At 40.6% G+C, this 22,228-nt stretch overlaps 1 non-coding gene across 1 annotated transcript; it reads left to right on the top strand.

Moving 5' to 3' along the window:
* The first annotated feature begins 11,279 nt into the window (after positions 1-11,279).
* On the top strand, positions 11,280-11,387 carry LOC113930038. The gene has a single exon (XR_003522416.1). It is a non-coding gene; the product is annotated as a U6 spliceosomal RNA (small nuclear RNA).
* Positions 11,388-22,228: the final 10,841 nt, after the last annotated feature.

The raw sequence follows: 22,228 nt of genomic DNA, 5'->3' as shown, positions 1-22,228 counted from the left end.
CACTGGCCACAGGCAATTCTCACAGTGCTTTGCCTGACTTAATTTTGCTTTCAGCATTCAGTGCCAGGAATACCTAGAAAATTATCTACTAATTATCTAGCATTATCTATGTTGGTTCATGTCTAAAGAGCAGCTCATCTAATTACAAGCCCCTTTGCTATTTGCCTCTAAAGAGTGGGTTTAGCTGAGAATTTCTCCAAAAGGGTTTGCACTAAAGGCTGGTAATTATGTGCCTTGCATTCTTTGGAGGGTGCTCTCTCAGGTATCAACAACAAACAGAGTCACTACTCAAATGCTGCTTTCACAGCAGGTAGGCTGTAAGCAGTAATTACATCTTGGCATTTTCAGTGTTTCCTTAGACTGGGCAATTAGTAATCAGTATGCTAACCCAGTCTTAACATTCCCAAGACAACTCTAACCACTCACCCTTTCTGGAAACTCATGGACTCCTCCATTATGCCGTCATAGCACAAGCTAGTCCTCTCTTAGCAGGTGTTTCTTGAGCATGTTTAGAGTCAAGGAAATAAAACATGATTTTACAGCAGGTTGGCATCAAATCCTAGTCAGTATTTTATTGAAAATATGAAGAATTGTAAAAATTCTCAGTTATGAGGAGGTTATATCAAGGACTGAATGCATGGGCCACTTTATCCACTTAACAAGCAAGTAAAAACTGTCCCTCACCACCTGGAACATGCTAGAACATTCTGACAGGGCCGCTAATATAGAAAGCATTTTAAATTACTAGGAAAAGCAACCAATACTATTGTTTTTACATTTTAAAATAATTAAAAATCCAGAGAAAAGTTAAATGTATGGTTAAATCACTTTTATTCTTGAAACATTGGAGAGGAACTTGCTGAACAGATGCTCCATCACATATGGGTACTTACTTGCATATTTTCTCACCCTCGCCAAAAAAGGACATTTTCCTACATAATGGAAACACAGCAGAGAAAATACTCTATGTGCTACTATAATGGGGGGTTCATATCACAATACATTTCTCCAAACGCATAGACTGTACAATATCAAGAGGGAACCTGAATGGAGGAAGCCACAGACTATGGCGATTATAGTGATAGTGAGTCAATGCAGGATAATTGTGGCAAATGTATCACCTGCTGAGGGATGTTGATAGTGGCGGGGTGGAGCATGTGTTGGGTTAGGAGATGTATATACTGTCTTCTTAATTTTGCTGTGAAGCTGAATGTGCTCTAAAAAACAAAGACTTTAAAAAACGAACGAACAGAAACAAAAATTAACCACAGCTTTTGGGGGAGGTAGTGATTCACAAGGGCCACCGTTCCTCAATAGCACTGTTTACACTTGCTCCCTCCCTACCAGCTGATTGACAGGGGAAGGAAAACCATAAACAGGGGATTGTTTGAAGAGGGTGAAATAAACAGGACTAGTCTGTTTTGTTTTGTTTTTTTATCCTTATTGTGGGTTTTGTTTTGTTTTGTTTTGTTTTTCTGTTTATCTTCGATAGTTTTGGGGGACTGCGGAAAAGAGACAGAGTGAGCCACTATTTTTCTGCTATTTAGGACAAAACTACCTACCTACTCTACATCTCTAGCCATCCCTTTTAAAAATTCAATGTTTAGTTTACTTTTAGACTTGTTCTTTTATTATAATTGTTATTAATTAGGACTATTATATCAAACATTAAAAATAATTGTTTCCAGGGGGCGCCTGGGTGGCTCAGTCAGTTGAGCGTCTGCCTTCGGCTCAGGTCATGATCTCATAGTCTTGGGATTGAGTCCCATGTTGGGCTCCCTGCTCAGTGGGGAGCCTGCTTCTCCATCTCCCTCTGCTGCTCCCCCTACTTGTGCTCTCTCTCTCTCTCTAGCAAATAAAAAATTTTAAAAAATAATTGTTTTCATCATAACCTTTATTGTCTGTTCTTTAAAGTTGTTTATAATCCTTAACATTGTTATTTTTTTATTTGTTTACTTTTTGGTTTCTCTGGATTTTCAGGTGTATGCTTAGCTCTTTTCTTATACTTCCATTTTTTCCTCAAAAGTTTATTCAAAGTTTAAAATGTATCTCCAGTTTCTACTTTAAATGTATCCTCACAACCTTCATGTCCAAAGCTGTTTGTCATTTTGCTACGATGTTTTCATAATTTCTCTGTTGCTCTTTTCTTTAACTCCAGGCTTATTTAGTAATTGGTTTAATGATTTCCAAAGATGCAGAAACATTTGTTTTGGTTTTGCAGTAAGGGATCGGATATGATGTTGATCACTGAGAATGCACTGATTCTTCTTTTGGTCTCTGATTCATGGTCTACCTTAAAAATATACAAAGATGTGAATCCTTTATTACTGAATACAATTTTCTATATATTTTTAGATACAGCTTATTGACTCTATTATTTATCTATTTTATATGCTTCTTATATTTCCTCTCAATATAAACTACCAAGACTGAAACAGGAAGAAATTGACAACCTGAATAGGCCAATAACCAGTAATGAGATTGAAGCAGTGATCAAAAACTTCCCCAAAAACAAGAGTCCAGGGCCTAATGGGTTCTCTGGGGAATTCTACCAAACTTTCAAAGAAGAACTAATACCTGCTCTCCTGAAGCTGTTTCATAAAATAGAAACAGAAGGAAAGCTTCCGGCCTCATTCTATGAGGCCAGCATTACCTTAATCTCCATTTTTAAAACATTACTTAAGATTTATTTTTCCTTCATCTCTGTTCAATTCAAAATTGCAAAGTTATACTTGTAACTATATCTGTGTTGAAGATTTTCCTATCTTCTTTTTTTTTAGATTTTCTTTATTTATTTGAGAGAGAGAATGAGAGAGAGAGAGAACATGAGGGGGGGAGGGTCAGAGGGAGAAGCAGACTCCCCGCTGAGCAGGGAGCCTGATGCGGGACTCGATCCCGGGACTCCAGGATCATGACCTGAGCCAAAGGCAGTCGTTTAACCAACTGAGCCACCCAGGAGTCCCCTATCTTTTTTTTTTTTAAGATGTTATCTATTTATTTTACAGAGAGAGAGAGAGTAAAAGTAGGGGGAGCAGCAGAGGAGAGGGAGAAGCAGTCTCCCCGCTGAGCAGGGAGCCTAACACAGGGGCTCAATCCCAGGAACCTGGCTGGGGTCATCACCTGAGCCGAAGGCAGACGTTTAACCCTCTGAGCCACCCAGGTGCCCCAGATTTTTCTATCTTCTGATAAATCGGTTTTTACCAATATATAACGTCATTTCTGGCACCTGGTGATATTTTGCTTTAAGCTGGGTGATGAGGAAAAATAATAGAGCACCTGAAGCAATATAATAAAGAATCAGAAAAGACACACATCAGTGTGCACATCTGTCTTAAAATCACCCTATGTCACAGCAAGAGAAGAGGATATTAGAACTTTAAAAAAAAGGTAGTGAGACCTAATACATTTTAGAATGTGAGATTTCACATACACACACACACATGCACAAATAAACAAACAAACAAACAAGCAAAACTCCATGCCATGGAGCAGAGGAAAACTTAACAACAGATCATGTAAAAGTTGAAATATAGTAATTATTTATACAAAGGCAAAAAAATATCCTAAAGAATAAATTCAATATCTTACTATGGTACTGGACAAAAGTTAGGGAAAGTGCAAAGTGGTAGCTCACTTGCCTATGAAAGCTGTTGGAGGAAAAGAGAAATGTGTATCAGAAATTAAGATTGAGTTACAATGTGGAAAGGGTAGGGCTTGTAAAACTGGAAATAAAGTATCAGAAATAGAGACTATAAATTAGAACACTAAGAAAATTAAATGGAATCAAGAATGTTATCAAAATAATCAGAAACGTGTTGAAGACATGCAAAGAGGATCCAACAGATGTATAATTGGAGTGATTAAACTAAGCCCCCTGCCGGAGGACAAACGGAACAATGGAACAGAAATATTTAAAACTGTAACACACACGCACGCGCGCGCGCGCACACACACACACACACACACACACACAACACCACTTCCCTGAAATCAAAGAAAACATGAATTTATATATTAAGGTGCCCATCATAGACTTGGAAAGTTTGACCCAGAAAGATCAATTCTAAAACAACATTTAATACAATTGTTAAACTTTAAAAGTTATGCAGAAAAATATGTGAACCTTCAAATATAAAGTCCATATCACTTATCAGTTACTCCCAACTTCCCGACAGCAAGTATGGAAATACGAGGGGCAGGGAGCCTGAATAGGGAACCACCTGTCAAGGAAAGAAGATGCATGCACCCAATAGCATATTTGCTGCTGCAAATATGAATGAGAAAGGTACCTGTTCTTTTAACATGTGACACATGTTAAAATAAAAAGGGAACTGTGCTTTTAACATGTGACACATGTTAAAATAAAACCAAATGGCAGAATGATATTTACTTTGCTAAATTTTTGTAAAAAAGGAAGAAGTTCAAAAACATGGGACACATCTGCTTATTTTTGCTGAAAGAAACTGTGGAAAGCCAAACTTAAAACAAATAGAAATAATTCTAGTGTTAGGTGAAAAGGGAGAATTGGATCATGTCAATGTTTCACACATTAACAGACTAAGTTAAATAAGAGTAGAAACTTTAATCTTTAAATTTAACAAAAATAAATGAATCTAACTGCATCATAGATGGGTAACTTAAGCATAGAGATAAAAAAATAATTCAAGTTATTTTTAACAAATACTTCCGATAGTACATCCTCAGTGGGATTCACGTTAGGGAACAAAGAGATTGCAGAGCAATACATCCTAAACTTCATTCGGTAGTTCTATTTCTATTGATAATAGAGATGTTGTAATTTTGACACTATTTTCTGCAGGTTTTAAGAGATAAACTTAATTAAATATGCTAATGTTGTCATGAACCAAAGCTTTCAAATGTGAAAAAAAACAGAGACAAATGGAAAATCAAAAAAACTAAGAGCAATACCCTCTATTTTTTGGGAAATATGATTTCATGATTTCTTTTAAAAATGTTTATTTTGTCAAGCTCTGTCACTGAAGCTGCCTAAAACTATTGAGCCCTGTAAGCAATATGCATGTCTAGTGCCCAGGAGCTGACTGCAAATCCCATTCACCACTAACAAGAGCCAGTGCTCCTTAAACAAGAGCTAATTTCAAACGTGCAGCAGAGTAAGCTCCCAGCATCGGAAGGCTAATGGGACCACGTCAGAAGGACACAAGAGCTTGACAGAGGGGCTCACGGCTGGTAAATTGGGAAACTTCAGCTGTCAACAAAAAATGATAACTGTAATCAAGCATACAATGCTGAACAATTACAAATACCCAATCTCTCAAAAAGCTAACAAGGGAAAAAAAATCTCATTATCTTCCATTGTGGAGGACTAGTACATTGACTGAATATTACGAAGAATAAAAATGAAATGGCGGGGTTCATTCCTTCCTCAAAAATGTTAGGTATAAATGAAGATAATTCTAGTTGATGAAGTAAAGCTGCTTTTTACACAAAAATATCAGTTAATAAATAACAAAACAATCACATCATTAACAATCATTTTGCAACCCCAAACCCAGTCAAATTGTTGATGCAGGCAAGCATCACAATGGATGCTAAATACCTCAGATGAGGGGTTGTCACCACCTTAACCAAGGGATTAAATTTAGCGTCACTAATAACACAGTAGCCTGACATGAGGCACTTCCTGATGGGCTGAAATGTCAAATAACGGAACCTGACACATGAAGTGTTCCTACTAAAAATAATACCCAGGAATGTAGACCTAACCTAACTTTCAGTATACAAGGAATTGTAAGAGCTAGAGAAACAAGTGAAATGACCCCATGAGAAAACAATAGGACAAATCTAGAATGTAGGGCATGAAAATATTCCTGCTTTATTCTCTTCAAAAAGTCAGTGTCGTGAAAAAAAGAAATGTAAGGGCTTTGGGGAGGAAGGGGCTCTTCTGAGTCACAAAAAGACAAAGGTGGCACACCAAAGTAATGAATGCACAAACTTGGAATCTGAGTTTGATAAAACCAGTTCTAAAATATTTTGAAAAACATAAAATAATGTTCACACTGTCTGGGATAGACTGGATTTTAGGGACTCACTTTGATTTTAACTGCTATGATAGTGGTATTTTCGTTATGTACATGGGTATGTGTGGTTTAGAAAAACATTATCTATCAATCTGCCTATTTACCTATCAAGATAAAGGCATAAACTAACAGAGACAGAGAAAGAAAAGTAAAACTACTTTTTTTTTAATATGGTAAAATGTTAATTGTTGGAGCTAGGTGATTATTGCATTAGTCTTCTGCCTTTTCTTATAATGCACCATTTTTCATAATAAAAAGAAAAATTACATGTAAAAAATATTTTTGGTCCAGACTGAATTCAGGTCTAATTATTTTTTTTTATGTCTAATTAAGTACAACTATAAAAGACTCAGTATTACCTGAATCTTATTTTGGGGCTTGTCTGAAAATTAAGATCATTCAAATACGAAAAATGACAATATCAAAAGTTATCACTTGTATTTCCCAAATTAGAGTAAACCATCCTTTTTTAAAGATTTTATTGTATCACCAAATTATTCCATGTCAATAAATGCATTTTGTTCTATGGGTCATCTAATTGTCATTTTAGTATTTATAATGCAATACTTCTCACTGCATTAACCTCTAGAAATTACAGGTCCGGCTGCCTCCAAGATCTTCCCTCCTTCCCTTCAGATGCCTGATCCTTTTGGGCCTGCTATTAATCGAAGTAAGTTCTACCTTTTTACAGTTCTGACACGATTTGCTTCTAAAAGTGTTGGCTCTGAGTGTTCGTTGAATCACACTGGATTTCTAGAACAAAAACAACTCTGTGTGTGTGCGCGCGTGCATGTGGTCGTGTGCACACATGAATGAGTGTGTCATACTTCTGACACTGAGTGAATATATTTCCAAATCCGTGGCCGTGAATGACACAGGAGCCAGCCCGTTGGCTTACGCACAGCACGGAGACCTGTGTTTCTTTTTCCCGTTCCTTGGGGTCTCTAGTTATGGTCATGTAGTCAGAAACATTTACATTTTGTAGGTGAAGGCAGCTGAGATTCAGTGGAATAATGGAAGTGACATTAATAGCATTAAATGTCATAACTCTTGACAACCTAATGCAAATGAGCACCCTACCAAGCAAGCAAGGAAAAAAATATCCCTGAGTACATCTTTTCTTTAAAATACATTCAGAATGAGAAGAACTCTCCGGCCAAGATGGAAGCCAGGAACGCAATTTTGGTGAGCTTGCTACCTCCCTGCAGGCATCTCTCTGGTCATCTCTCAGGCTCGAATGGTCTCTGCGTGCGGCAGAGAGTGCCGTGGTGGTACTTACAGCTATGCACATGCTTCCTTCATTTATGTCGTTCCGTTTAGACGGTGCTCCTATTTTCCCTTCATCTTTTATTTTTCCTTCAGTGCTGATGAGACTGACAGGCAGAGGGACAGGAAACACCGCCAGGCCCCCCGCCCTCTGTTCCTCTCCTCAGAAACATAACAAAGGTGCTTTCAGACCGAAAGGAAGCAAGTCCTAGCATCCTTCCCTGTTGTCACAACAGATTTAGCAGACCCTTCTGATGTGGTTCCCAGCTTTCTCATCTCCCTTGCCTTGTCAGGGGGTTGCCATCATTTAGAAAGGTACACAGTATTTTGAAAGGATTAGATAGAGGATAAAACACAACTCAATCCTTTATAAAAGAGCCACAGACAGAGAGGGAGGGAGAGAAATGTCAGATGTTACAGAGCAATTGGACAAGAATGACGTGCACAAAGAGAACCAGCAAACTGATAGCACCCCTGTTCCTGTGAGGCAAAAGGAGGGAAAGGTGGCATTTGACAAATATTTACTCCCACAGAGGAGGCATCTGGAGTGAAAGGCCCCTAAGTGGTTTCTGACAATGTTTAAAGTACCCAGAATAAGGCGGAATCTGGAAACTGAGGGACGATCTCATCGCATGGATCTCTTTTTCCAACACAGCAGGCAAACAAGCGAAATCCATCATCTGCACAGTCTTTGTAATGACAGAACTGAAAAGTCAAATCACCCCGGTGTGAGCCAAGCTGAAGGAGCTGAGCCAGGAGCGGGGCATAGGCAGACGCCGCTCCCTCCTTGGTGTCCACCGAACCCTGGGATTATAGAGACCCGCAGGCCCGAGGGACCTGTGTGGCAAACCATTCACTGTAGAGGGAAGCAAGCAGAAGCTCTGAGTGGGAATGACGGCTCACTTTCAGCACACGGAGAGTTAAGGTGGAAGACCAAATCCGCATTCCCCACCTCCAGGTCCCACTCACCTCGTGTTAAACAGCCCTGTGACTCCAGACTACCAGCCCTCCTGAAGAAGCCCTCACAGTCTCCTCTGCTCTCTGCCCACTAGCGTTAAACAGAGAAGTGTGCTCGTTCTTCTCAGAATAACTATATACAAAGTAAGTCATGCATACAGTCTCCAAGGACAGTATAATACAAAACATTCACCAGACTGTTAGTGGATTCCATAGGCAGTCAGGCACCAGAGACCCATACAACTGATTTCTCCCCAAAGAGGATTTATTTGCATACATTTGTATGCACTTTTAGCATTTACTAAACACGGGGTCAGGAAGGAAAGACAAGAGGGGAACCCTCAGATTAACTAGGGTTGATATCAAGAGCAAATGGGTTTTTATAGGTGTTGTTAGGGTGGTGATCTCTCCACCAATGAAAGGCAGCATTGACAAGTTACTTGAGGAATCCAAGAACTATAAATCCATCTATACTCGATGTACATAGCACTCAAACTGCATTAGCCAGTGTTCCAACACACTCGTGGATAAATGGAAATATAATTTAATTTGCTTGCTCTACACTCATATGCTAGGTGTGCACATGTCTTATTTCAAAGAAAAACTGCTAAAGCAAAACTGAATTGTTCCAAATTGGAAAGTTACATCTCCTTGGTGGTTTGTACTTGGAGACCTTAGTGTGAACTCATGTTTAGGTTTATATTTATATGATACAGATGGAGAGATGCAGAGATAATTACGTGTGTGTGTGTGTGTGTGTGTGTGCATAATCTCTCCATCTACCTGTGTCTGTTTCATGGTGTACATTGAGAAGATATGGAATCACTGACACCCAATAGCAGCAAGCACACTTAACACTCGGATCTTGTTTTCTAAATATCATTCTCCAATAAAAAGAATCAAGATTCCTTGAAAAAAAGTTGCTGATTCTAGGGCTGAGTCAAGAATAAATAGAAGCTGAGACTAGAGTAAAACGTGGGCAGGGGGAGGGGAGAAATGTTTGAATGGTTCAGGAGCTAACCTAAAAGTTTTCCAAATGGCCAAAGATGGAACAAGTTGAACAGCAAGATAAATAACCATCATATTGCAGTATTACCCCAAGAATAAAAGTAATATCCAAAAATCTATTCTGATATACTAAATGATTACAATAATAAATAAACAGAGGAGAAGAAATAGTCCTCAAAGAGAAATCCCAATTAATAAATATCAAAAAAATGAGGGAAATATGAAGTCACCATTGAGACATCACAGTAATAATTACTGCAGACAAGATTCCCTGATGAATGCAAAAATTAGTGGAAGGAATTTGAGGTAGAAAAGGGTATTTGCATCTTCTAAAGTATCTCCTCTGATACGTTTATTAATTGCTGTGGTTCTAGCACATGTCCTCAAGTTAGCTGATACTTCTCCTTCTGGGAGGTGGAGCTTATTTCTCTTACATGTGCGCTAAATTATAACTTGCTTTTGACTGTAGAGAATGGAAAAGGGAAACTAGTAACTTTTCAGTGGACAAATCTGGAAGTCTCCACCCTGACCATGTGGTGAAGGTTAATATGTTGCAAGGAGAAGGGCACATCACCTCTGTTTATTCTTCCCCCAAATCCACATAATTAAGCTAATTGTAAAAAAAAAAAAAAAAAACTTAATATATTAATTTGCTAGGACTGCTGGAACCAATGCTGTAGACTGAACCACTTATACAACAGGCATTTATGTTTTCACTTCTGGAAGCCAGAAGTCTGAGATGCAGGGGTGAGCAGGGCTGGTTTCTTCTGAGACCCCTCTCCTTGGCTGTAGATGGCCGTCTACTCTCTCTGTTCTCATGTCAGCATCCTTATGGTGTGTGTCTATGTCCTGAACTCCACTTCTTAGAAAAACATCAGTGATATTGGATTAAGGCCCTCTCTAAACACTGCATTTTACTTAATTATCTCTTTATATGTTCTGGTGTCAAATACAGTCATATCCTAAGGTGTGAAAGTTAGGTCTTCAACATCTGAATTGGGGGTTGGGGTGCACAACTCCGATAAGCCCAAATAGAGAAACATTCTACAAAATACCCAACCAGCACTCTTCAAAAGTTCAACGTCATGAAATGATAGGAAAGACTAAGGAACTTTCACAGATGAGAAGGGCCTGAGTATTTTCTTTTTAAATCATCTCTATGAAAGAATGTTTTTCTTCCTTAATGACTTTTGAGAACTCCTACTTTTTTGCTTTCTCAATCTGAAAGTGATTATATGTCCTTTTGATTCTCCTCGTCACTGACTCCTTCATGCATTCACCCTACAGCCCTCAAGTGGTCATAGGAAGCACCCACTATGCACTTTGCATAGAATGCGATTAGAATATGCTCTAGTCATTGAGGTACACGTGGGTGGGCACCCCAACTGAAGTGTACATGGGTGGGTAAGGGAGACAATCTGAAAACACATCATTACTGCAATGAAGCTACAGATCTAGGGAGATAGGAACATGAGATGTCCAGCAAAAACAAGAAAATGCCTTACTCTGCCCAGAGAAAAGTGGGTTAGAGTTCTCAAGGAAAAACACAAGAATGAGGTCATAAAGGACGTGGGGCAATTCACGAAACAATTCAGTGGGGAGGAAGATTTGTGGAGGTACAGATTTTTGTGAGATAATTATCAGGAACTACAAACAGTTTTGTATTATTTGGGAACAGATATTTTGAAAGGAGGATTAGGGAGCGCTGAGGATGGGTCTAAAGGCAGGCAGAGAGAGGGCTGGAGTCTCAGTGTGGGAGGAGGAGGCTCTGCTTTAGGCCTCGGACAGCTCTCATCTAGCATGAGACCATGAAGTTGCATTTTGTAATGACCCGTCTGGGAAGACTTCATGAAGGAAAAAAGAACAAGTTGGCCTAGAGGAGAAGAGCAGATTATAAGTCAATTTGCAAGTGTCCGGGTTAGATACCATGAGAGTGCTAGGGCCAGAGAGAACAAAAAGTTCAGAGGTATTTACCCAGTTCCCTCAACAATCCTGCAACTTTGGCAGCATGTGTCCTACAATTGGAATGATACAGAGAAGATTAGCATGGCCCCTTGCAAGGGCGACATGCAAGCTCGTGAAGCATTTCCATATTTAAAAAAAAAAATAGATTACTCACCAATGTAGGGGCATCGGGAGTGTCCATAGGGGCAAAGGGGGAAATAAGATTGTAAGCATATTTTCAGATTTCTCTTTGAGATGTGATTAGATTTTACCAGTAGCAGTAGTGACATCTAACACGGAACCTAACCCTACTGGTAGTGGTATTCCTCGTAGTACCAATACTACACCTAGCGGTAGGAGTACACTTACTGCGGCTGCTGTTACTATTTCTGGTAACACAAGGAGCACTGAAATGCTCGCTGAGCAGTAGGCAGAGCCTGCTTCCTCCGTGTGCCCTTCACTCGGAGGGGGCCTGCTCTTGGCTCAATGCTCTGCTCTCACCATCTTGAAATTCTTCATTTTTTTCCCCAGGTGAGCTGATCTTGGCTCTCATTCTCTAGTCATCTGTCTCTTCAGATTTCTAGAGGGCAATTTACTCTGCGACCTCCAGTCTTTGATGGAACTAAGATTCTCAGTCTGTTTTCTTGCAAGGACAGGAGTGATGACTTCCAAGGTCTATTACACATCAGAGCTGACATCAGAGGAGGCTCGCCTCTAGGTTGCTCCATGTCGATCCCGAAGAGCCCTGTGGAGCCTCAGGGAGACATTTGGGAATGCTCATCTTCATCCAACAGAGATAGAGCTGGTTCAGATATGTCAGGCAGCATCAGACAAATGATTGTCTTCTTCGTTACTCTTCTGGGATGACTGCATGCATGCCTGAGGCTTCCATGTGGATGCCTCAGGACTAAGTGCTCAGGAGAAGGATGTCTGAGCTGGGGGTCAGGAAGGTTAGGTTTAGACTGGGAGGTAACTATAGGCAAGACAAGAGAAAGCTTAGGGAGGGATGGGTGACCAAAAGAGTATTAAAAACTATAGAGAGATCAGGGGATTCAGGCTCAGAAAAGTGTCCTTGGATTTGAGTAAACCTCTTGAATTCAAGAAGCAGCATTATTTTACCAAAATACCCAATATAATAAATAGTTATTTATTTTTTTATTATGTTATGTTAATCACCACACAGTACATCGTTAGTTTTTGATGTAGCGTTCCATGATTCATTGTTTGTGTATAACACCCAGTGCTCCATGCAAAATAAATCTTTAAATAAAAGAATGGGGGGGGGCGGAGCAAGATGGCAGAGGAGCAGGAGACCTAGATTCGTCTGGTCTCAGGAATTCAGCTGAATAGGGAGCAAACCATTCTGAACACCTACGAACTCAAAAGGAGATCGAAGAAGAGAGTAGCAACAACTCTCTGAACAGAGAAGTGACCACTTACTGGAAAGTAGGACGTGCGGAGAACTGAATCGAGGCGATATTCGGGAGGATAGACGGCAGGGGAGGGGGCCTCCGTCGGCCGCTTCTGGCAAGTGCTAGAGCCGCGGGGCACAAAATCGGACCTTTTAGAAGTCGGCTCCGCGGAGGGACGTCGCTGCAGTGGCCAAGCGGGGGGTGGAACCCTCGCGGGACAGTGTGGTCTCAGGACCCTTGGGGTCACAGAAAGACCGGGGGTGCCTGAGTGCGGCAGAGCTCCCAGGTACCGGAGCGGGGATGCCGGCTGCAGAGACGGAGCCGAGGCGCGGGCTCTCAGCTTGGGGTGGCCATAAACTGTGATCCGCGGCCCAGTCGGGCCACGGCTCCTCCAGCAGGGACCAAGCAATCGGCAGATCCGGGGAGACTCCCCTTCCACCCCCGGGAGGAGCGGCGCAGGAGCGCACCGCAGGGATCTGCTGGGTTTGGAGACTCCACACGGGGTCGGGTGCCAGAGATAGAAACGCTCGGTCACAGGCCGGGTGAGCACGGAGTGCGGCCGGAGACCGGGGACACGGGAGTGACTGCTTTTCTCTGGGGGCGCACTGAGGAGAGGGGCCCGAGTTCTCAGGTCCTCCGGGCGGAGATTGGGAGGCCACCATTTTTGCCCTGGTCCTCCAAAGCTGTACCGAGAGCTTGCAGGGAACAAAAGCTCCTGAGAGCAAACCGGAGCAGCTTGCTTAGCCCGGACCGACAAGGGCGGGGCAATTCTGCCTCCGGCAAAGACATTGGGAACCACGGCAACAGGCCCCTCCCCCAGAAGATCAGCACGAACAGCCAGCAAGCCAAGACCAAGTTTACCGATCAAGGAGAACGGGAGAACTCCAGCGCTAGGGGAATACTGCACATAGAATTCATGGCTTTTTTTTAACATGACTCATTAGTTCATCAAAGTTAATTTTTTTAACAGTTTTTTTTTAATTTTTCTTTTTCCATTTTTCAACCAACATCTTATCAATCCCTTTAAAAAAAAAACATTTTTTATTTTTCATTTTTAGATGAAATTCATTTCATTTTATCCCTTCATAGTAGTTACCCTTATTTTTGACATATATATATAAGTTGTTCTCTCTTTAAAATTTTGAGATACAGTTTCTTCTAACAGATCAAAATATACCCTAAATCACTAGTGTATGGCTTTGTTCTAGTCTCCTGCCTGATCATATGCTCTCCCTTTTTACTTTTTTTTAAATCTTCTTTCTTTTTTCAAACAACTTATCTTATCAATTCCTTTTATAAAATCTTTTATAATTTTCATCTTTACAGTCATCTTCCATCCCTTCATTGTATCAACCCTTATTTTGTACATATATTTCTTTCTTCCTTTAAAATTTTAGAAGGCACTTTTTTCTAACAGACCAAAATACGCCCGAAATCTAGTGTGTGGCACTGATCTATGAACTAGCCTGATCATATTTGATCATATTCTGCTTTTTTTGTATTGTTCTGTTTTTGTTTTGTTTTGTTTTCTTTTTTTCCTTTTCTTTTTTCTTTCTTTCCCTTTCTTTTCCCTGGCTTCAGGTCTTTTCTGATTTGTATAGAGTATATTTGCAGGGGACGTTGTTAACCTGTTACATTTTGTTCTCTCATTCATCTATTCTCCTCTGGACATAATGACAGGTTAAAAAAATCAACTCAGCAAAAAGAACAAGAGGTAGTACCGTCGGCCAGGGACCTACTCAATACGGACATTAGTACGATGTCGGACCTAGAGATCAGAATCATGACTTTAAAGATACTAGCTGGGCTTGAAAAAAGCATGGAAGTTACTAGAGAAACACTTTCTGGAGAAATAAAAGAACTAAAATCTAACCAAGTCGAAATCAAAAAGGCTATTGATGAGGTGCAATAAAAATGGGGGCACTAACTGCTAGGATAAATGAGGCAGAAGACAGAATCAGTGATATAGAAGACCAAATAATGGAAAATAAAGAGGCTGAGAAAAAGAGAGAGAAAAAACTACAGGATCACAAGGGCAGAATTTGAGAGATAAGTGATACGATAAGATGAAACAACATTAGAATAATTGGGATCCCAGAAGAAGAAGAAAGAGAGAGAGGGGCAGAGGGTATATTGGGGCAAATAATAGCGGAGAACTTCCCTAAAGTGAGGAAGGAAACAGGCCTCAAAATCAGGAGGCACAGAGAACCCCTCTCAAAATCAATAAAAATAGGTCAATACCCCGACATCTAATAGTAAAACTTACGAGTCTCAGAGACAAAGAGAAAATCCTGAAAGCAGCTTGGGAGAAGAGATATGTAACCTACAATGGTAGAAACATTAGATTGGCAACAGACCTATCCACAGAGACCTGGCAGGCCAGAAAGGACTGGCAAGATATCTTCAGAGCACTAAATGAGAAAAATACGCAGCCAAGAATACTATATCCAGCTAGGCTGTCATTGAAAATAGAAGGAGAGATAAAAAGCTTCCAGGACAAACAAAAACTAAAGGAATTTGCAAACACAAAACCATCCCTCCAAGAAATATTGAAAGGGGTCCTCTAAGCAAAGAGAGAGCCTAAAAGCAGCATAGATCAGAAAGGAACACAGACAATATACAGTAACAGTCACCTTACAGGCAATACAATGGCACTAAATTCATACCTTTCAATAGTTACCCTGAATGTAAATGGGCTAAATGCCCCAATTAAAAGACACAAGCTATCAGGTTGGATTAAAAAACAAGACCCATCGATATGCTGTCGGCAAGAGACCCATTTTAGACCCAAAGACACCCCCAGATTGAAAGTGAGGGGGTGGAAAACCATTTACCATGCTAATGGACACCAAAAGAAAGCTGGGGTGGCAATCCTTATATCAGACAAACTAGATTTTAAAACAAAGCCTGTAATAAGAGATGAGGAAGGACACTATATCCTACTTAAAGGGTCTATCCAACAAGAAGATCTAACAATTGTAAATATCTATGCCCCTAACATGGGAGCAGCCAATTATATAAGGCAATTAATAACAAAAGCAAAGAAACACATTGACAACAATACAATAATAGTGGGGGACTTTAAAACCCCCCTGACTGAAATGGACAGATCATCTAAGCAAAAGATCAACAAGGAAATAAAGACGTTAAATGACACACTGGACCCAATGGACTTCACAGACATATTCAGAACATTCCATCCCAAAGCAATGGAATACACATTCTTCTCTAGTGCCCATGGAACATTCTCCAGAATAGATCACATCCTAGGTCACAAATCAGGTCTCAAGCGGTACCAAAAGATTGGGATTATTCCCTGCATATTTTCAGACCACAGTGCTTTGAAACTAGAACTCAATCACAAGAGGAAAGTCGGAAAGAACTCAAATATATGGAGGCTAAAGAGCATCCTACTAAAGAATGAATTGGTCACCCAGGAAATGAAAGAAGAATTAAAAAAATTCATGGAAACCAATGAAAATGAAAGCACAACTGTTCAAAATCTTTGGGATGCCACAAAAGCAGTCCTGAGATGAAAGTATATAGCAATACAAGCCTTTCTCAAGAAACAAGAAAGGTCTCAAATACACAACCTAACCCTACACCTAAAGGAGCTGGAGAAAGAACAGCAAATAAAGCCTAAACCCAGCAGGAGAAGAGAAATAATAAAGATCAGAGCAGAAATCAATGAAATAGAAACCAAAAGAACAGTAGAACAGATCAACGAAACGAGGAGCTGGTTCTTTGAAAGAATTAACAAGATTGATAAACCCCTGGCCAGACTGATCAAAAAGAAAAGAGAAATGACCCAAATTAACAAAACCATGAATGTAAGTGGAGAGATCACAACCAACAGCAAAGAAATACAAACAATTCTAAGAACATATTATGAGCCACTCTATGCCAGCAAATTAGATAACCTGGAAGAAATGGGTGCATTCCTAGAGATGTATCAACTACCAAAATTGAACCAGGAAGAAATAGAAAACCTGAAGAGACCCATAACCACTAAGGAAATTGAAGCAGTCATCAAAAATCTCCCAGGAAACAAAAGCCCAGGGCCAGAGGGCTTCCCAGGGGAATTCTATCAGACATTTAAAGAAGAATTCATACCCATTTTCCGGAAACTGTTCCAAAAAATAGAAATGGAAGGATAACTTCCAAACTCGTCTTATGAGGCGAGCATTACCTTGTTCCCCAAACCAGACAAAGACCCCATCAAAAAGGAGAATTACAGACCAATATCCTCGATGAATATGGATGCAAAAATTCTCACCAAAATACTAGCCAATAGGATCCAACAGTACATTAAAAGGATTATTCACCATGACCAAGTGGGAGTTATCCCTGGGCTTCAAGGCTGGTTCAACATCCGCAAATCAATCAACGTGATACAATACATTAACAAAAGAAAGAACAAGAATCATAGGATCCTCTCAATAGATGCAGAAAAAGCATTTGACAAAGTACAGCATCCTTTCTTGATCAAAACTCTTCAGAGTATAGGGATAGAGGGTACATACCTCAATATCATAAAAGCCATCTATGAAAAACCTACAGCAAATATCATTCCCAATGGGGAAAAGGAGAGAGCTTTTCTCCTAAGTACAGGAATGCAGCAGGGATGTCCACTATCACTACTGCTATTCAACATATTATTAGAAGTCCTAGCCACAGCAATCAGACAACAAAAAGAAATCAAAAGCATACAAAACAGCAAAGAGGAAGTCAAACTCTCACTCTTTGCAGATGATATGATACTGTATGTGGAAAACCCAAAAGACTCCACTCTAAAACTGCTAGAACTCGTACAGGAATTCAGTAAAGTAGCAGGATATAAAATCAATGCACAGAAATCAGTGGCATTCCTATACACCAACAACAAGACAGAAGAGAGACAAATCAAGGAGTCGATCCCATTTACAATTGCACCCAAAACCATAAGATACCTAGGAATAAATTTACGCAAGGAGGCAAAGGATCTGTCCTCAGAAAACTATCAAATACTCATGAAAGAAATTGAAGAAGACACAAAGAAATGGAAAAATGTTCCATGCTCATGGATTGGGGGAACCAACACTGTGAAGATGTCAATGCTACCTAGAGCAATCTACACATTCAATGCAATCCCCATCAAAATACCATCCACTTTTTTCAAAGAAATGGAACAAATAATCCTAAAATTTGTAAGGAACCAGAAGAGACCCCGAATAGCCAGAGGAATCTTGAAAAAGGAAAGCAAACCTGGCGGCATCACAATTCCGGACTTCCAGCTCTATTACAAAGCTCTCATCATCAAGACAGTATGGTACTGGCACAAAAACAGACACATAGATCAATGGAACAGAATCGAGAGCCCAGAAATGGACCCTCAACTCTATGGTCAACAAATCTTTGACAAAGCAGGAAAGAATCTCCAATGGGAAAAAGAAAGTCTCTTCAACAAATGGTGTTGGGAAAATTGGACAGCCACCTGCAGAAGAATGAAACTGGATGATTTCCTTACACCACACACAAAAATAGACTCCAAATGGTTGAAAGACCTGAATGTGAGACAGGAGTCCATCAAAATCCTACAGGAGAACACAGGCAGCAACCTTTCTGACCTCAGCTGCAGCAACTTCTTCTTGAAACATCGCCAAAGGCAAGGGAAGCCAGGGCAAAAATGAACTATTGGGATTTCATCAAGATAAAAAGCTTTCACACACAAAAGAAACAGTCCACAAAACCGAAAGACAACCGACAGAATGGGAGAAAATATTTGCAAATGACATATCAGATAAAGGGCTAGTATCCAAAATCTATAAAGAACTTATCAAACTCAACACCCAAAGAACAAATAATCCAATCAAGAATTGGGCAGAAGACATGAACAGAGATTTTTCCAAAGAAGACATCCAAATGGCCAACAGACACATGAAAAAGTGCTCAACATCACTCAGCATTAGGGAAATCCAAATCAAAACCTCAATGAGATACCATCTCACACCCGTCAGAATGGCTAAAATGAACAAGTCAGGAAACGACAGATGTTGGCGGGGATGCGGAGAAAGGGGAACCCTCCTACACTGTTGGTGGGAATGCAAGCTGGTGCAACCACTCTGGAAAACATTATGGAGGTTCCTCAAACAGTTGAAAATAGAGCTACCATACGATCCAGCAATTGCACTACTGGGTATTTACCCCAAAGATACCAATGTAGGGTCCGAAGGGGTACGTGCACCCCAATGTTTATAGCAGCAATGTCCACGATAGCCAAACTGTGGAAAGAGCCAAGATGTCCATCGACGGATGAATGGATAAAGAAGAGGTGGTATATATACACAATGGAATATTATGCAGCCATCAAAAGGAATGAGATCTTGCCATTTGCAATGACATGGATGGAACTGGAGGGTGTTAGGCTGAGTGAAATAAGTCAATCAGAGAAAGATATGTATCATATGACCTCACTAATATGAGGAATTCTTAATCTCAGGAAACAAACTGAGGGTTGCTGGAGTGGTGGGGGGTGGGAGGGATGAGGTCGCTGGGTGATAGACATTGGGGAGGGTATGTGCTATGGCGAGTGCTGTGAATTGTGCAAGACTGTTGAATCACAGATCTGTACTTCTGAAACAAATAATGCAACATATGTTAAGAAAAAAGAAAAAGAAGATAGCAGGAGGGGAAGAATGACGGGGAGTTAGTCAGAGGGGGAGACGAACCATGAGAGACGATGGACTCTGAAAAACAAACTGAGGGTTCTAGAGGGGAGGAGGGTGGGGGGATGGGTTAGCCTGGTGATGGGTATTAAAGAGGGCACGTTCTGCATGGAGCACTGGGTGTTATGCACAAACAATGAATCATGGAACACTACATCAAAAACTAATGATGTAATGTATGGTGATTAACATAACAATTAAAAATTTAAAAACCAATGATGTACTATGCTGATTAACATAACAATATAAATAAATAAATAAATAGATAGATAGATAGATAAATAAATAAATAAATGACTGTGGGTGGAAACAGTTTTAGATGAAACATGAGAAGACAGAACTGAATACAAGATGGAGCTGAGATGAGGAGTTTTCTTGAACATCATAGTGAAGACCTGCCTCTCCTTTCTCGACAGATGACCATGCAAGCCCGTGGAGCTGCCCTGCTTTCCTTGTCCCCTCCCTCAGGTCCCCATTTTAATGACTAACCAAAGGTAGATGAACGGCTGCAGGTGGACTGTCTGTCATATTTTGAGGCCCTATGGGAGTACTTCACTTTCATAAGCAATCCTGGGATTTTAACTACGGACGTTCAAGCCACCATTACACTGTGATTTAAGTTCACGCCACCATTAAACTGGTAGTACCTGCAAGTCGCTAAGATGCCCACTTAACCAGAAAGCAATCTGAATGCCCCTAAAACATCATGAGATGCTGCTGTGTCTGACACGGGTTCCACAGGGATTCTCAATCCCCTTGCTTTTAAACAATTTTGGTGATGGTTCCATCCATTACAAAATTATAAAATTATTGAGCAGAGCTCCTGGAGGGTGGGTCTGAAAGTGTAGGCACCTATGATTATCTATCTGATCACCTCCTTTTGTACTTTGAAGATGCCTGCCCAGTGCAACCTACACCAGTATTTTAGTCTTATACATCATTAAACTGATGAGCTGAGCTAGAGCACTTACTTAAACACGGACGCTACTGTTGCAAGTTTACGGCCAATTCACAGTTTATGTTGTTCTATTTGGTTTAAATAATTCAAATATGACCTCCTGGCACCAGAGCAAATGAGCATGAGATGACATCAGTGAATCAGTGTGAAATGATTTTGTGCTTTCTGCTTGTCCCCCAGCTCCTAATTCACACTCCAGTGAGATCGTTTCTGTTTCAGGGTTTATAGATGTGAGAAGGGGCGATTTTTTGCCCATCTTATTATAGCAAATGAGACCGAATTTTACTGAGAATTTAACTAACCCCCAGGTCCACTACAAGTTTGCCTATTGTCACCGGAAACAGTAGCTTGTTCATGAATGTTTCATTCAGAGGAGTGTTTGGTCTGACATGCAGGGCAGAAGCCATGCTTTTGTAAGCGAGCTGAAGACACGGCTTCTGAACAGTCACTCAGCAGTTGGCAAATGTATCTTCCCCGAGACCCGAACAAGGACAAATCCCTTTCTTGCCTGCAGAACACCTTGTTCCAAAGGGTGAAGAGAGGGGAGCATAATTTCATTCCAGGTAAAACGGAAGTTAGACAAATTTGTGACTCACAATTTGAGAATGCAGTTTTACCTGTCTCTGGTGGTCTGGATTATTTTATTCCACACAGATTTAAAATTACATTCCATCTTCCCTTTTCCTGTAGAAAGGAAGCTAGCTACCTTGGATGCGGCTCCAAGTAAATGAAGTGATTACCTCACCAAGCCATCTGAAGAAGGAAGGGTGTGTGTGGCACAGAAGCTCATGCTGGAGGAGCAAAGTGAGCAAAGTGTTGCCCAAGCAACTACGTTTTACACGATGGAGGGTTTAGTGGCAAGAGAGCTAGCCTGGGGACATGGCAAGGGAGTTATTAAAATCAGCTCAAGGGTTAGCAGGAGGATTCCAAAGACAGCACATTGTCCAAAAGGAGGGCTGAAGGCAGGTGGGTTTACGTTGTGCCTGGTGGCAGCAATTACAGACTGGCAGCCTAGAGCGAGCCAGGGGCATTCATCAAGGCCACCGCCACTCACTTCCCGAAACAAGTTGTAACGTCTATTTATCATAGAGCTTAATTCCCCAACGAAAGGAACAAAGGCAAATATCAAAATAGAGCAAATTTTTTTGACACTAGGAAGTGAAGCAAGGGACTAATATCTTCTCAATCCCATCTTTGTTAAAACAAACTCTTGCCTTGGCAGCTCATTTCTGATGTCAGTCAGACGCTACACATTAGCACCAAACAGTGCCTGTGACTCAAGCCACAAAAGAGTAGGTCATAAATGGGACAGTGATTCTAGGTGACTTCCCCATTACAACAGAAGCCATGGCCCTGTCTGAGTCAGACCCAAGGCACACACTTGGGAAAGTATAATGGGTCTGCAGACTTGGATGGTGTTTTGTTTTGCAGTCTGTTTGTTGTTTTTTTTTTTAATTAGTAGACACTGTGATATTTGCATGTGTAAGCGAGTGAAGGCTGAGGTCTTCTCTGAAAGCTGATAGTTCTTTTACAAAGGATGTGGAGTATTCATTCTTTTATTTTCTAGGGAAAATTACAACTCCATTTTTCCTAAAATCATGTCTTCCAAACTTGGGAAATTCACATCTATCAAGTTTCCTTTAAAAATATCTTTGCACTTTTTTGAAATTTTTTTTATTGTTATGTTAATCACCATACATTACAACATTAGTTTTTGATGTAGTGATCCATGATTCATTGTTTGCGTATAACACCCAGTGCTCCATGCAGAACATGCCCTCCTTAATACCCATCACCAGGCTAGCCCATTCTCCCGCCCCCCTCCCCTCTGCCCTCTAAAACCTTCAGTTTGTTTTTCAGAGTCCATACTCTCTCAGGGTTCATCTCCCCCTCCGATTTCCCCCCTTCATTTTCCCCTCC

The sequence above is a fragment of the Zalophus californianus genome, chromosome 5 (genome assembly GCF_009762305.2).
Source record: "Zalophus californianus isolate mZalCal1 chromosome 5, mZalCal1.pri.v2, whole genome shotgun sequence".
Classification (NCBI taxonomy): Eukaryota; Metazoa; Chordata; class Mammalia; order Carnivora; family Otariidae; genus Zalophus; species Zalophus californianus.
Note: the sequence above shows the minus strand (reverse complement) of the source record. Positions and strands in the feature narration are given on the sequence as shown.